The sequence below is a fragment of the Pteronotus mesoamericanus genome, unplaced genomic scaffold (assembly GCF_021234165.1).
Source record: "Pteronotus mesoamericanus isolate MK-2021 breed Mesoamerican mustached bat unplaced genomic scaffold, CSHL_Meso_final contig_40, whole genome shotgun sequence".
Lineage (NCBI taxonomy): Eukaryota > Metazoa > Chordata > Mammalia > Chiroptera > Mormoopidae > Pteronotus > Pteronotus mesoamericanus.
Genome location: NW_026555150.1, coordinates 2,284,324 through 2,297,737, shown reverse-complemented (window position 1 = coordinate 2,297,737; position 13,414 = coordinate 2,284,324).

Genomic DNA, 13,414 nt, shown 5'->3' with positions numbered 1-13,414 from the left:
AGGAACCTCTGGGACAACTGTGAACATTTCAACATCTGAATCATAGGGGTGCCAGAAGGAGAAGAGGAAGAGCAAGAATTTGAAAACCTGTTTGAAAAAATAATGAAGGAGAGCTTCCCCAATCTAGCCAAGGAACTAGACCTCCAGGAAGTCCAGGAAGCCTGGACAGTCTCAAACAAGTTGGACCCAAGGAAACACACACCAAGGCACAGCATAATTACATTACCCAAGATTAAAGATAAGGAGAGAACTTTAAAAGCAGCAAACGAAAAGGACACAGTTACCTACAAAGGAGTCCCCATAAGACTTTCAGCTGATCTCTCAGAAGAAACCTTGCAGGCAAGAAGGGGCTGGAAAGAAGTATTCAAAGTCATGAAAGGCCACGACCTACATCCAAGATTACTCTATCCAGCAAAGCTATCACTTAGAATGGAAGGGCAGAGAAAGTGCTTCCCAGATAAGGTAAAGTTAAAGGAGTTCATCATCACTGAGCCCTTATTATATGAAATGTTAAAGGGAATTACCTAAGTAAAAGAAGGTAATAAAAAACTGCCAACAGTAAAATGACAACAAACTCACAACTATCAACAACTGAACCAAAAAATAAAAAAAACAACAACAACACTACACAAACAACAAGAGCAGGAACAGAATCACAGAAATGGAGGTATCATGGAGGGTTATCAGCAGGGAGAAGAAGGGGATAGAATGAGGGAAAAGGCACAAGGAACAACTAGTAGAAATGGTAGGTACAAAATGAACAGGGGGAGGTTAAGAATAATATAGGAAATGGAGAAGCCAGAGAACTTATATGTATGACCTATGGACATGAACTAAAGGGGGAGATGGTGATCAGAGGGCGGTGGGGGGTATAGGGGAATAAAGGGGAGAAAATAATGGGACAACTCCAATAGCATAATCCATTATATATATATATATATATAGAGAGAGAGAGAGAGAGAGAGAGAGAGAGAGAGAGAGATTCATTTTAAATAGTAAGGAAAAAATTAACAAATAAATAACTTCAGGCTACAGTTATCAAGGCAAAGGTGCCTGGTGCTTTTCTCTAAAACCAGAGGAAAAGTATGAAGAGAGTGAAAAATAGAGAAAAAAATACATTCGTAATAAAAGCAAAATACAAACACAACCTCAAGTCACCACCTATGAATAAGGTTGTCCAGTGCATACAAAAGTTGACCTGAGTGAATAAGAAAACCAAGAGTAGGACACGAGTCTGAGGAGATCTTTGGTGACATACTAGGTCCTATAGAAAGGGGATGTTCCTCCATATAGTCCAAGACAATAGTCTCATTTTTGTACTATATTTTTGTTTTTTACATTTTAAAATTATAGCTTGCATTTAATATTACCTTGCAGTAGTTTTAGGTGTACTGCATCATGGTTAGACAATCATATAGTTTACACAGTGTTTCCCCTGATATTTCCAGTACCCAACTGGCAACATATATAGTTACTAAAATATTATTGACTATATTTCCTATGCTGTACTTTACATACCTGTGACTATTTTGTAACTACCAACCTGTACTTATCAATCCATTCACTTTTTTCACCCAGTCTCCCAACTTTCCTCCACTCTGCCAACCGTCAGTCTGTTCTGTCTATGAGTCTGTTTGTTTTGTTTGTTTGTTTATATTGTTATTTAGATCCCACAGGTAAGTGAAATCATATGGCATTTATCTTTCTCTGAATGATTTGTTTCACTTAGCATAATACCCTCTAGGTCCATCCATGCTATCACAAATGGGAAGATTTGATTCTTTTTTATGGATGAGCACTATTCTGTTGTATATATGTACCACCACTTATTCATTCGCTTGTCTGTTGAGGGGCATTTGGGTTGCTTCCACAGTTTGGCTACTAGAAAATAATTCTGCAGTGAACATAGGAGTCCATATAGTCTTTCAGATTAGTGTTTTGATTTTCTTTGTGTATACAGAGAAGTGGAATTGCTGGATCACAAGACAGTACCATTTTTTTAAAAGATTTTTATTTATATTCAGAGAGAGGGGAAGGGAAAGAGAAAGAGAGGGAGAGAAGCATCAATGCATGGCTGTCTCTTAAGCATCCCCTACTGGGGACCTGGACCGCAACCTAGGCATGTGCCCTGAATGGGAACTAAACAGGCAACACTTCAGTTCGCAGGCCAGCATCCAATCCACTGAGCCACACCAGCCAGGGCACCATTTTTAATTTTTTGAGGAAACTCTGTACTGTTTTCTTTTTAAAAAATGTGTTATTTAGTTTAGAAAGCAGGGAAGGAAAACAGAGAGGGAGAGAAACATTGATGTGTGAAAGATAGGTCGATTGGTTGTCCCTCTCACACACACCAATGAGGACCTGGCCTGCAACCCAGACATGTGCCCTGACTGGGAATTGAACTGGTGAACTTTTGGTTCTCAGGTCAGTGCGCAAGCCACTCAGACACACCATGCAGGGCCATCCTTTACTTAATATTGAGATATTTACTAATGTTTTATTATTTTTCATTCAATCATTCATTTCTTAACAATTTTTAATTACCTACCATGTAATAGCCCTTTTTTAGATGTTGTATATACACTGATGAACAAAAAAGCATCTCTTGCCCTTATGGTGTGAACAGTCTCATTGTGATATAGCTGTTAAATAAACAATTATGCAAATACATTTTTAGTAAAAACTTCTGTGTAGATCGAATTTAAATTATATGTCAGGAAAATCTACTCTCAATAAGCAAATTTAGGCTGAGTCTTAAAGAATAAATGTAAGTTAGTTAGAAAAATATATTCCAAGCAGAAGGAACAGTATGCACCAATGTTTTGAGGTATGTTGTTTGAAGAGCTGAAATAAAGCTAATAGGGCTAATTCTTAGTGGGTAGGAGTGAGTGCTGGCTAGGGATGTGGCTGGAGAGGTTATCAAGAGTTGCTAATTCAAGGCCTGATTAAAGCTCTTGCACTTTCTTTTAAGTTAAGGAGGAACAGGTGGTACTACTTACAGAGGCCAGACACATTGGAAAAGGGGCAGATTTCTTTTGGTAGTATAGGGAGGTGGAATCCAGTTCTAGACATACTGAGTTGGATATAACTGGAAGAAATCAAGTGCCAAATAAGCATATAAATATTCTGTACATATTTGGGCCCCAGAAGATAGGTTGTGACAACAGATACACACAAAAAAGAACCTAAGAAGGAAAAGCCACAAAGTTAAAAGGAAAAGTAAGGAGTTTCAAATGTATACAATGGACAACTTAATTAAATATCAATGTCAAAAAGTCATGTAAGATGAGAACTGAAAAGTATCTACTAGAATAGCAACATGCAAGTCATTAGGGACTATGCAAGCAAGAGATAGTTCAGTGGAGTGTTGAAGATAAAAGCCATGTAAAAGTGAAAGGGAAGTAAGGAAGTGTTGTTAATGAATAGACAGCTGTTTCAGGAAACTTGAATTTATTGAGAAGAAACAGAAAAAAAAATTGGAAAAGTATATGATCAAGAAAGAACTTTATTTTAGGTTGTAGTTAATAAAGCATCTTTAAACTGATTATAATGGTCATAGAGAGGTGGGAAGAGATGAAAAATGGAGCTCTTGGCAAGGATCTGGTCTTTGTTAGCATAAGGGCTACTTTTCCATTATAATTAAGGGGAAAGGGAAGAAGATGAATACAGATGCAAGACCTGGTAGTGCCTGTCTGAGGGCTATTTTCTATAAGAGGTTTGAGGAAAGATCATTCTTGAGAAAGAGATTAGTAGTGGGGGAAGGTGAGTTCAAAGGAAGAAAAAATAAAAAAAACTAGTCCTTGCAAAAAAGAGAAAGCAAACTTGCTAGAGAAACATAACACTTTTGCAGTGTTCAATTCTAAACTAAGTTGATAATTTGTCATAAATGTAGAAATGATGCCCAATTTTCCTGACTCTGAAATTTTCTCTATTAACCTTTCAGTTACAGAGTGACAGACTTCATACAGTGCTGTATTTTACTAGTGGTATAAACAAAGGACAAGGAAAGAGCAATTACAGCATTTTCATAAGAATGATAGTAATGATGAACCATTTGATATACTATGAATAGGGAGAATGTGAAGTAGGAGGCAAGTGAGAAGGAGAAAAAAGGGAAGTGTTCAATGGAGATCTTAATGAAAAGAAGACATGTTTCAGCAAAGCCATGTAAGCAATTGAACTGGAAAAACAGGATGTTGTGCTGGAGAGTGGGATGTCTAAATTAGTGATTTCAAGAATGCAGATTCCTGAGAAGAGAGAAGATGGCGGAGGAGTGAATGGGAGTCACGCTGACCTCCTCCCGAAACCAAACTGGAATTGCAACTAAATAATGGAGTTATCACCTGGAAAGCAGTGGAGCGATAGTGGGAGAGGAGCCTTGGTGCCGCGGACAGTGGATTCTACTCTAACACATCCCAATGGGTGAGAAGTGTGGTGGAGGCTCGAGAGGGTGGGCTGGTGCCCATGGGCACTGGAACCAGAGGGACATTGAAACGTCCAGTTAGCTTCCCCCGAGAAGAACGGGGTCTGAATCATAAACAGGAACCCCTAAACTACAGCAGCTAAAGCCAAGAAAATACAGACAAAACGCAACCCTGAAAAGCTTAGGGGTGCTCTCTGCCAGAGACAGGTGGCTGGGGATGCAAAGAGACATTTAAAGGGCAAACGCAGAAGTTCCAGTGGCAGCCACCCTCCTTGATCTCTGGGTAGAGGCGGCAGCAGGGTGGGCTGGTGCCTGGGAAAAGACTGGTGAGGAAAACTTTGTGAAGAGAACTGACACGGTGGCCGGTAGAGCCCCGGTGATGGCACGCCTCCCACTCTGCAGCTACCATCTCCTCAGCCATAAGGGAATCAATTAACCTGCCTTTTGTGCCCTCCGCACACAGCTTCTACGCCTGTGAGCTACGGGGCTGAGTGCAGACTGGCTGGGAGAGCCTTGAGGAGAGACTGGAGACAGAGGCGTTGGGGAAAGAACGGGAGAAGGAACCGGGGAGTCCTGACTCCCTCCACGTTCCATAGTCCCCATTGTGGGCTGGAATGGCGCGACCCCAAAGAGGCAGAAGAGGGGCTTGCAGGAACGAGACTCCCTGTGATTGAAATGCAGTCTGCACAGGGAGTGGATCCTTGGCCAAAGGGATCACAGAACTGCCCAGAGTCCCCTGAGGAGAGACTAGAAAATGAGGCAATGGGGAAAGAACGGGAGGAGGAACCGGGGAGTCCCGACTCCTTCTCCTTGCCGTAGTCTCCATTGCGCCAGAAGAGGCCACACCCCCAAAGAGCCAAAAGCCAAAAAGCACACATAGACACCCCCAAAACACCCAGTACAGGCGTGCACACTTGCGCCCAGTGACCAGCGAGGGTTGGCGAGCGTGTGTGTGACCCGCGCAGGCTGGTGAACGCTTGCACCAGCCAGCAAGGCCTCCCACACACTGGCACCGATATGGCCTGCGAGGGAGTGCACAGAGCAGCAGGGGCAGGCGTAAATTGACCCGCCCGCCCGTGATTGCGGGGCGGCCCACAAAATTAGTAGAGCTGCCCAGAGTCCCTGGAGGAGAGACCAGAGACAGGATTAACCTGAGAGTCCTGGAGCTGACTTCCTCCCATTTCCGTAGTCCCCATTTGGCGAGGGCAAGCAACAACCCAAAGAGCCAAAAGCGGGGGAAATACACAATAGAAGACCCTAACCTGACCAGTGCCGCAGATTTCGCCAGCCAGGGGGGCCAGATGAGTATGCGAGGTCGCAAATAAGCCCCCTAGTCTGGGTCAAGCACATGCCAGCCCACGCAGGTTGGGGACCCTGCTGCGCTGGGAATGCGCTCAAGGAGCCTGCATGAGAGTGCAGAGAGATCCCAAAAAATAGCCCAGACCTGACCAAAGGGGTCACAGAGCTGCTCCAAGCAGGTGTCAGACACAAGCATTAGACTCCTGGAATGCTCAAACAAACAACCCAAGGCCCTAGAGGGTCAACAACTGACATCATAAGAGGCAGGCCCAGAAAGAAAAGTAAAGGACAAAAATACTTAACAGACTCTCACAAAAATAGGAAGAAAAAGAAGTTCCCCCCAAATGAGTGGAAAAGGGGACTCCCCACAGAGAGAGCTAAATGAAATAGAGGCAAGGGAACTATCAGATACTGAATTCAAAAAATAATGATGGAAAATTTCCCTAATTTGAGGACAGAAAGGCTCTCATGGATCCAGGAGGCACAAAGGACCCCACTCAAGAGGGACTCAAAGAGGTCCACTCCAAGACACATCATCATTAAAAGGGCAAATGTCAAAGACAAAGAGGGAATCCTCAAGGCAGCAAGGGAGAAGGAGAAAGTAACATACAAGGGGGCCCCGATACGCCTAGGAGCTGATTCTCAACAGAAACACTACAAGCCAGAAGGGAATGGCAATATTCCAAGCCATGAAAAGCAAGGGCCTACAGCCAAGGCTGCTCTACCCAGCTAGGCTCTCCATTAAAACAGATGGGGAAATACGGAGTTTCCCAGACAAGAGAAGACGAAAAGAATACATCTCTACCAAACCAGTACTCCAAGATATGCTAAGGGGACTAGTTTAAACAGATGAAGGAAAAGAATGAGACAGAGAGGAACACAGGTACAAAGAGAAAAGATGAGTAAGATTCTATCAGTAATATCTCTCAATGGGAATGGCCTAAAAGCCCAAATCAAAAGACACAGGGTAGCTGAATGGATAAGAAAACATGACCCACACATATGCTGCCTACAGGAGACCCACCTTAGAGCAAGAGACCTGCACAGATTGAAAGTAAAGGGATGGAAAAATATATTCCAAGCAAATGGGCATGAGAAAAAGTCCGGGGTTGCCATACTTGTATAAGACAACATAGATTTCAAAACAAAGGTCATAAAGAGAGACTGAGAGGGGCACTTTATAATACTTAAAGGAAGAATCTATCAAGAAGACATCAACATTGTAAACTTATATGCTCCAAATATAGGAGCCCCCAGGTTTATAAGGAAATTGTTGGATGACTTCAAAAGCGATATAGACAGCAACACACTGATAGTAGGGGATTTCAACACCCCACTGTCAAAAATGGACAGATCTTCCAAACAAAACATTAATAAACACATTGTGGTGCTGAATGATACACTGAATCAAAGAGACTTAACTGACATATATAGAACCTTACATCCCAAGGAAGTAAAATACACATTGTTTTCAAATGCTCATGGCAGTTTTTCAAAGATAGACCAGATGATAGGACACAAAGCAAGCCTCACCAAATTCAGGAACATTGAAATAATACCAAACTTTTTCTCTGACCACAAGACCTTGAAACTCGAAATCAACCTCAAAGAGAAACTTCAAAAACTTGAAAACTCATGGAGACTAAACAGTAGACTATTAAACAATGAATGGATCAATAATGAGATAACAGAATAAATCAAAAAGTTTCTGGAAACAAATGAAAATGAACAGACAACAGTCCAAAACCTATGGGACACAGCAGAGGCGGTCCTGAGAGCAAAGTTCATAGCAATACAGGCTTACCTAAAAAAGATAGAAACATTTCAAATAAGAGACCTAATACTACAACTTCAAGAACTGGAGAAACAACAACAAATAAACCCCAGAGCAAGGAGAAGGAAGGAAATAGTCAAGATTAGAGCAGAACTGAATGACATAGAGACAAAAAGAAAAATTCAGAGGATCAACCAATCCAGAAGCTGGTTCTTTGAAGAGATAAATAAAATTGACAAGCCTTTAAGCAGACTCCTCAAGAAAAAAAGGGAGAGGACCCAAATTAATAATATCAGAAATGAAAGAGGAGAAATAACAACTGATACCACAGAAATACAAATGATCATCAGAAACTATTATGAACAATTATATGCCAAGAAATTTGAAAATCTTGATGAAATGGACAAATTTTTTAAGAGTATACTCTTCCAACACTGAAGGACGAAGAAACAGAAAGCTTGAACACACCGATAACAGCTGGGGAAATTGAAGCAGTCATCAAGAAACTCCCAGCACACAAAAGCCCAGGGCCGGACGATTTCCCAGGAGAATTTTACAAAACATTGAAGGAAGAGCTAACCCCTGTCCTTCTCAGACTGTTCCAAAAAATCTAAAAGGAGGGAAGACTCCGAAACTCTTTCTATGAGGCTAGCATCACCCCGATCCCAAAACCAGATAAAGACCCTACAAAGAAAGAAAACAACAGGCCAATATTGCTGATGAACATAGATGCTAAAATCCTCAACAAAATATTGGCAAACCGCATCCAGCAATACATTAAAAACATTATCCACCACGATCAAGTGGGATTCTTCCCAGGGATGCAGGGATGGTTCAATATACGCAAATCAGTAAACGTGATACATCACATAAATAAAAGAGAAGACAAAAACCACATGATCATCTCAATAGATGCAGAAAAAGCATTTGATAAGGTACATCACCCATTTATGATCAAAACACTCAGCAAAATGGGAATAAATGGGGCATTCCTCAACGTAATAAAGGCCATATATGAAAAACCTACAGCCAATATCATACTCAACGGGCAAAAACTGAAAGCTTTCCCACTAAGATCGGGAACACGACAAGGATGTCCGCTCTCACCGCTTCTTTTCAACATCGTATTGGAAGTCCTAGCCACAGCAGTCAGACAAGAGAAAGAGATAAAAGGCATACAAATAGGAAAGGAGGAAGTAAAGCTATCCTTGTTTGCAGATGACATGATAGTGTACATAGAGAACTCTGTAGACTCTACCAAAAAAAACTCCTCAACCTAAGAAGTGAATTTGGCAAAACAGCAGGATACAAAGTCAACATTCAGAAATCAAATGCATTTTTGTATACCAGCAATGCAATAGAAGAAGAAGAAACCAGAAAAAAAATACCATTCGATATAGCAAGACGAAAAATAAAGTACCTAGGCATAAATTTAACCAAAGACGTAAAAGATCTGTACGCAGAAAACTATGCAACATTGAAAAAAGAAATTAAGGAAGACACAAATAAATGGAAGCATATACCATGCTCATGAATTGGAAGAATTAATATCATCAAAATGTCCATATTACCCCAAGCTATTTATAGATTCAACACAATCCCTATTAAGATACCAATGATGTATTTAACAGAAATAGAACAGACATTTCAAAAATTTATATGGACCCATAAACGACCTCGAATAACCGCAGCCATTTTGAGAAAGAAACACAAAGTAGGAGGGATCACAATACAGGACATCAAACTCTACTACAATGCCACTATACTCAAAACAATCTGGTACTGGCAGAAGAACAGACCCATAGACCAGTGGAACAGAATTGAAAGCCCGGAAATAAGCCCAGGTCTCTGTGGAGATCTAATATTTGACAAAAGGGGCAGAAGCATAAAATGGAGCAATAATAGCCTCTTCAACAAATGGTGTTGGGAGAACTGGACGGCTACATGCAAAAAATTTGAAATTGGATCATCAGCTGACACCATACCCAAAAATAAACTCAAGATGGATAGAAGACTTAAGTATAAGTAGCAACACCATCAAAGTCGTAGAGGAGAACATTGGCAGGAAACTCTCAGATATCCCATGCAGCAATTTTTTCACTGATATGTCTCCTAAAGCAAGGGACATAAAGGAAAGAATTAGCAAGTGGGATCTCATCAAAATAAGAAGCTTCTGCACAGCTAAAGAAAACATCAGCAAAATGAGAAGGGAGCCAAGTATATGGGAAAATATATTCGCTAATGATACATCAGATAGAGGTTTGATCTCCAAGATATATAAAGAACTCACTGGACTCCACTCCAAGACAAACGATCCAATGTAAAAATGGGCAAAGGACCTGGGCAGATGGTTTTCCAAGGAAGAGATACAGAGGGCCCAGAGGCATTTGAAAGGATGCTGAGCATCACTACCCATCAGAGAAATGCAGATCAAAACCACCATGAGGTACCACTTCACACCAATCAGAATGGCCATCATAAACAGATCCACAAACAACAGGTGCTGGCGAGGCTGTGGAGAAAAGGGAACCCTAGTCCACTGTTGGTGGGAATGCAGACTGGTGCCGCCATTGTGGAAAGCCGTGTGGAATTTCCTCACAAAACTGAAAATGGAACTGCCTTTTGATCCAGTGATTCCCCTGCTGGGACTATACCCTAAGAACACCAAAACGCCGATACAAATGAACCTATGCACCCCAATGTTCATAGCAGCACAATTTACAATAGCCAAGTGTTGGAAGCAACCTAAATGCTCATCAATAGTTGATTGGATCAAAAATAATGGTACATATACACAATGGAATACTATGCAGCAGAAAGAAAAAAAGAACTACTAAACTTTGCGACAGCATGGATGAAAGTGGAGAGCATCATGCTAAGCGAAATAAGCCAGGGGGCGAAAAGCAAATACCATATGATCTCACCTATAACTGTAACCTAACCAACAATACAAAGATGCAAGGAAAATATGACCAGCAACACTGAAAGGGAAAGAAATCAACAGAGACAAGAGGGAAGGAGTGGGGGGCAGGGAAAGGGAAGGGAAGGGGAAAGTCAAGGAATATATAGGAAGGACTCATGGACAAAACCAAAGGCGAAGAGCTGAGGGAGTGAAGGAGGGAGGGGGCAAGGGAAAGTGGTGGGGGGGGAGGCAAAAACAAATGTATTTAATAAATAAATAAATAAATAAAATTTCTTAAGCCATAAAAAAAAAAAAGAGTAAGTACATTTGCAGAAAAATTCTACAAACCAAAATCAAAGGATAATCAGGCCAATAGAAAGTAGGGAGGAAATACAAACAGGCAACTTATAGAAGACGGAACATGAAGAGACTATTAACAAGAAAAGATGTTCAAATTCACTAGCAATTAAGAAATAAATTTAATACAAGATATCTATTCCTACCTATTAGACTGGCGAAAATTGTAAAGTCTGACAATATCAAATATGGGAGAGGTTAAGAAACATAAGAGAGAATATGAAACATATAGTCTCATACATAGGTAGTGGGAGTATATGTTTAAATAACCCCTTTATAAAGCAATTTAGCCCTGGCTGGTGTCGCTCAGTGGATTGAGCACCATCCTGAAAACCAAAAGGTTACTGGTTCAATTCCCCGTCAGAGCACATGCCTGGGTTGCAGGCCAGTTCCCTAGTTGGGGGCCTGTCAGCGGCAACTGATCAATGTATTGAATATTTCGTTCTGTCACACACTGATGTTTCTTTCCCTTTCTCCCTCCCTTCCCCCTCTTTAAAAATAAATAAAATTTTTTTTCAAAAAAATGCAGATTCCTGTGACAACAAGATAGGTGTAAAATGTGACTAGGGATGGATGGCTGAGATAGAGTGGAGAACATTATGTTTCTGTTCTCTAGAAAAGGGAAAGTAAGAGCCCCATAATTGCCCCTTTATAGGTAGTGAAAGATGCCTTTGGAAATTTTCTTTTCCTTTGCCAGAATTTTACATTTGCTTCAAGGGGGTGGCTGCAAGTACTTTTGCACCTAGTTACCTGGAATATATACTTTCTGTGAGGTACTTCAGATTATGGAGAAGATTGTCCCAGTTTACAATTTTCTAGTAAAACCTTAATATGATGAGTCATCTGCCTGACTTCCTAGTGTGGGTCTGTTGAAATCTGTGTTCCAAATCTTCCTGTTCATCTATGACTGTATTCTTGCTCTATTGTTTCCAGAATTGTCCTGTTTTACAAAAACTGGAAAAGGAAGGCAAAAATTCCTGTGATTTAAAAAAAAAAATCTATCACAACATCTAAAATTTCAGTGTTAAAATCGTCCTGTGGAATTTCCAGGTATTCATTTGCTTTTTATTCTCTTTTCATTTGTATACCTTTTATTTTTAAAATTTTATTGAATTATTGGAGTGACTTTGTTAATAAAATCATATATACATTCATTTTCTTCCTTTGCTTAGAATAAAGTAAACCCACCGGTGGACATCCTGGCAACAAAGTATAGGATCAGGCATTCACAGACATTTCTCTGAGCCAGCAAAGCAACTCACAGAACTTGAACTCTTTCTGAGATCTTGTTGTTTCACAAGTTCACAAATGCCAGTGCCCTGGTCTACCGTTTCCTTAATTTTACTAATATTCCCTTGAGGCTAAACCTTGTTTCCCCAATTGAGGTCATAATAAAGCTCTTCTCCCACTTGTTCCTGAAAGTAGCCTTAAAAGAAGATGGCAGTAGGATTCAGGGTAGGTGATTCTGCATGCCCTGGCTTCAGTATGCTCAAGTCATGCTATTAGCTCAATCTACTTTTTTTTTCCCCTTGTGATTCTACCCACATTCAGAGTTTCCTTCCAGCCCTCTCTCTGATATTGCTGATATTCTACTTTCCCCTGCTACATTTATATATATAGTTGGCAACTTTAAGAAATTGTTTCCGTATATCCTTAAATGGATAGTTTAGTTGCTTTTATGTCAAACTAATTTCTCTGTGTCAGCTGGAATCTCCCCAAGTGCATGATCAATATTGTCTACATTTTGTATTCCCTTTGCAACAAACTGAAGGCAAGCTGAATAGGACCTTTGCTATCTTACTTTCTTATAAATGTGCCCTCTGCTTTGAGGAGATAGAATCAAGTTATTAGAAAACTAATTTACATCAGGGATTAAGGCAAACTCACAAATATGAAACTCTCTATACTCCATTGTAGGCTCTTTTCACAGTTCGCCCAATATGACATCATATTCCTTTCCCTTTGTGCTCTGATCAATAGTACTCAATGGAGAATGTAGTGAAGTTTACACTTGGGAAACTAACTCTTAACTTGGGTTTCATTACTGAGCCTTCACTTTATTTGTGTTATCCAGTTATACTAGCTTGGGGTTTAAAAATAAAAATGAAACTCTTGGCTTCATGAGGCAGAAGCTAGAAAATTATGTGGCTGTACGTATCAGTCCTATCCTTTTCTCTTGCAACTTTTTTGAAGACTATTGTAATGCACATAGTAAATAATGCTATCAGTTTAAAGCTTGTCTATATAGTAGACAGAAATCATTGTCCTCATCTGTCTGTTCCCTATAGATTACCTAGACAGGGTTAATAAACACAATTCATTTAAACTCATATTTATTGAGAACCTACTAGAAGCAAGGCTTCTAAGGCTTTGGACACAAGAGAAGTAAGATGATTGTCCTTACTCACAGTCTCATAAGGAGACAGGTAAACAAAAAATCACAAAGTAGTATGGTAAATAGTTTGATAAAGGAAAGTACATACTGCCTTGGAAACACAGAAGACAGCCAGTTGATCTAGCTAATGGGTCACACAAATCTTTCAGGAGGAAATTTTATAAAATCAAAGAATCCACACTAACCTAATTCTGGCTTCATCAGTAAAATTGTGTGACTTTAAAGAAGTGCTGTAACCCCTCTGTGTGTCAGTTTTATCATCTG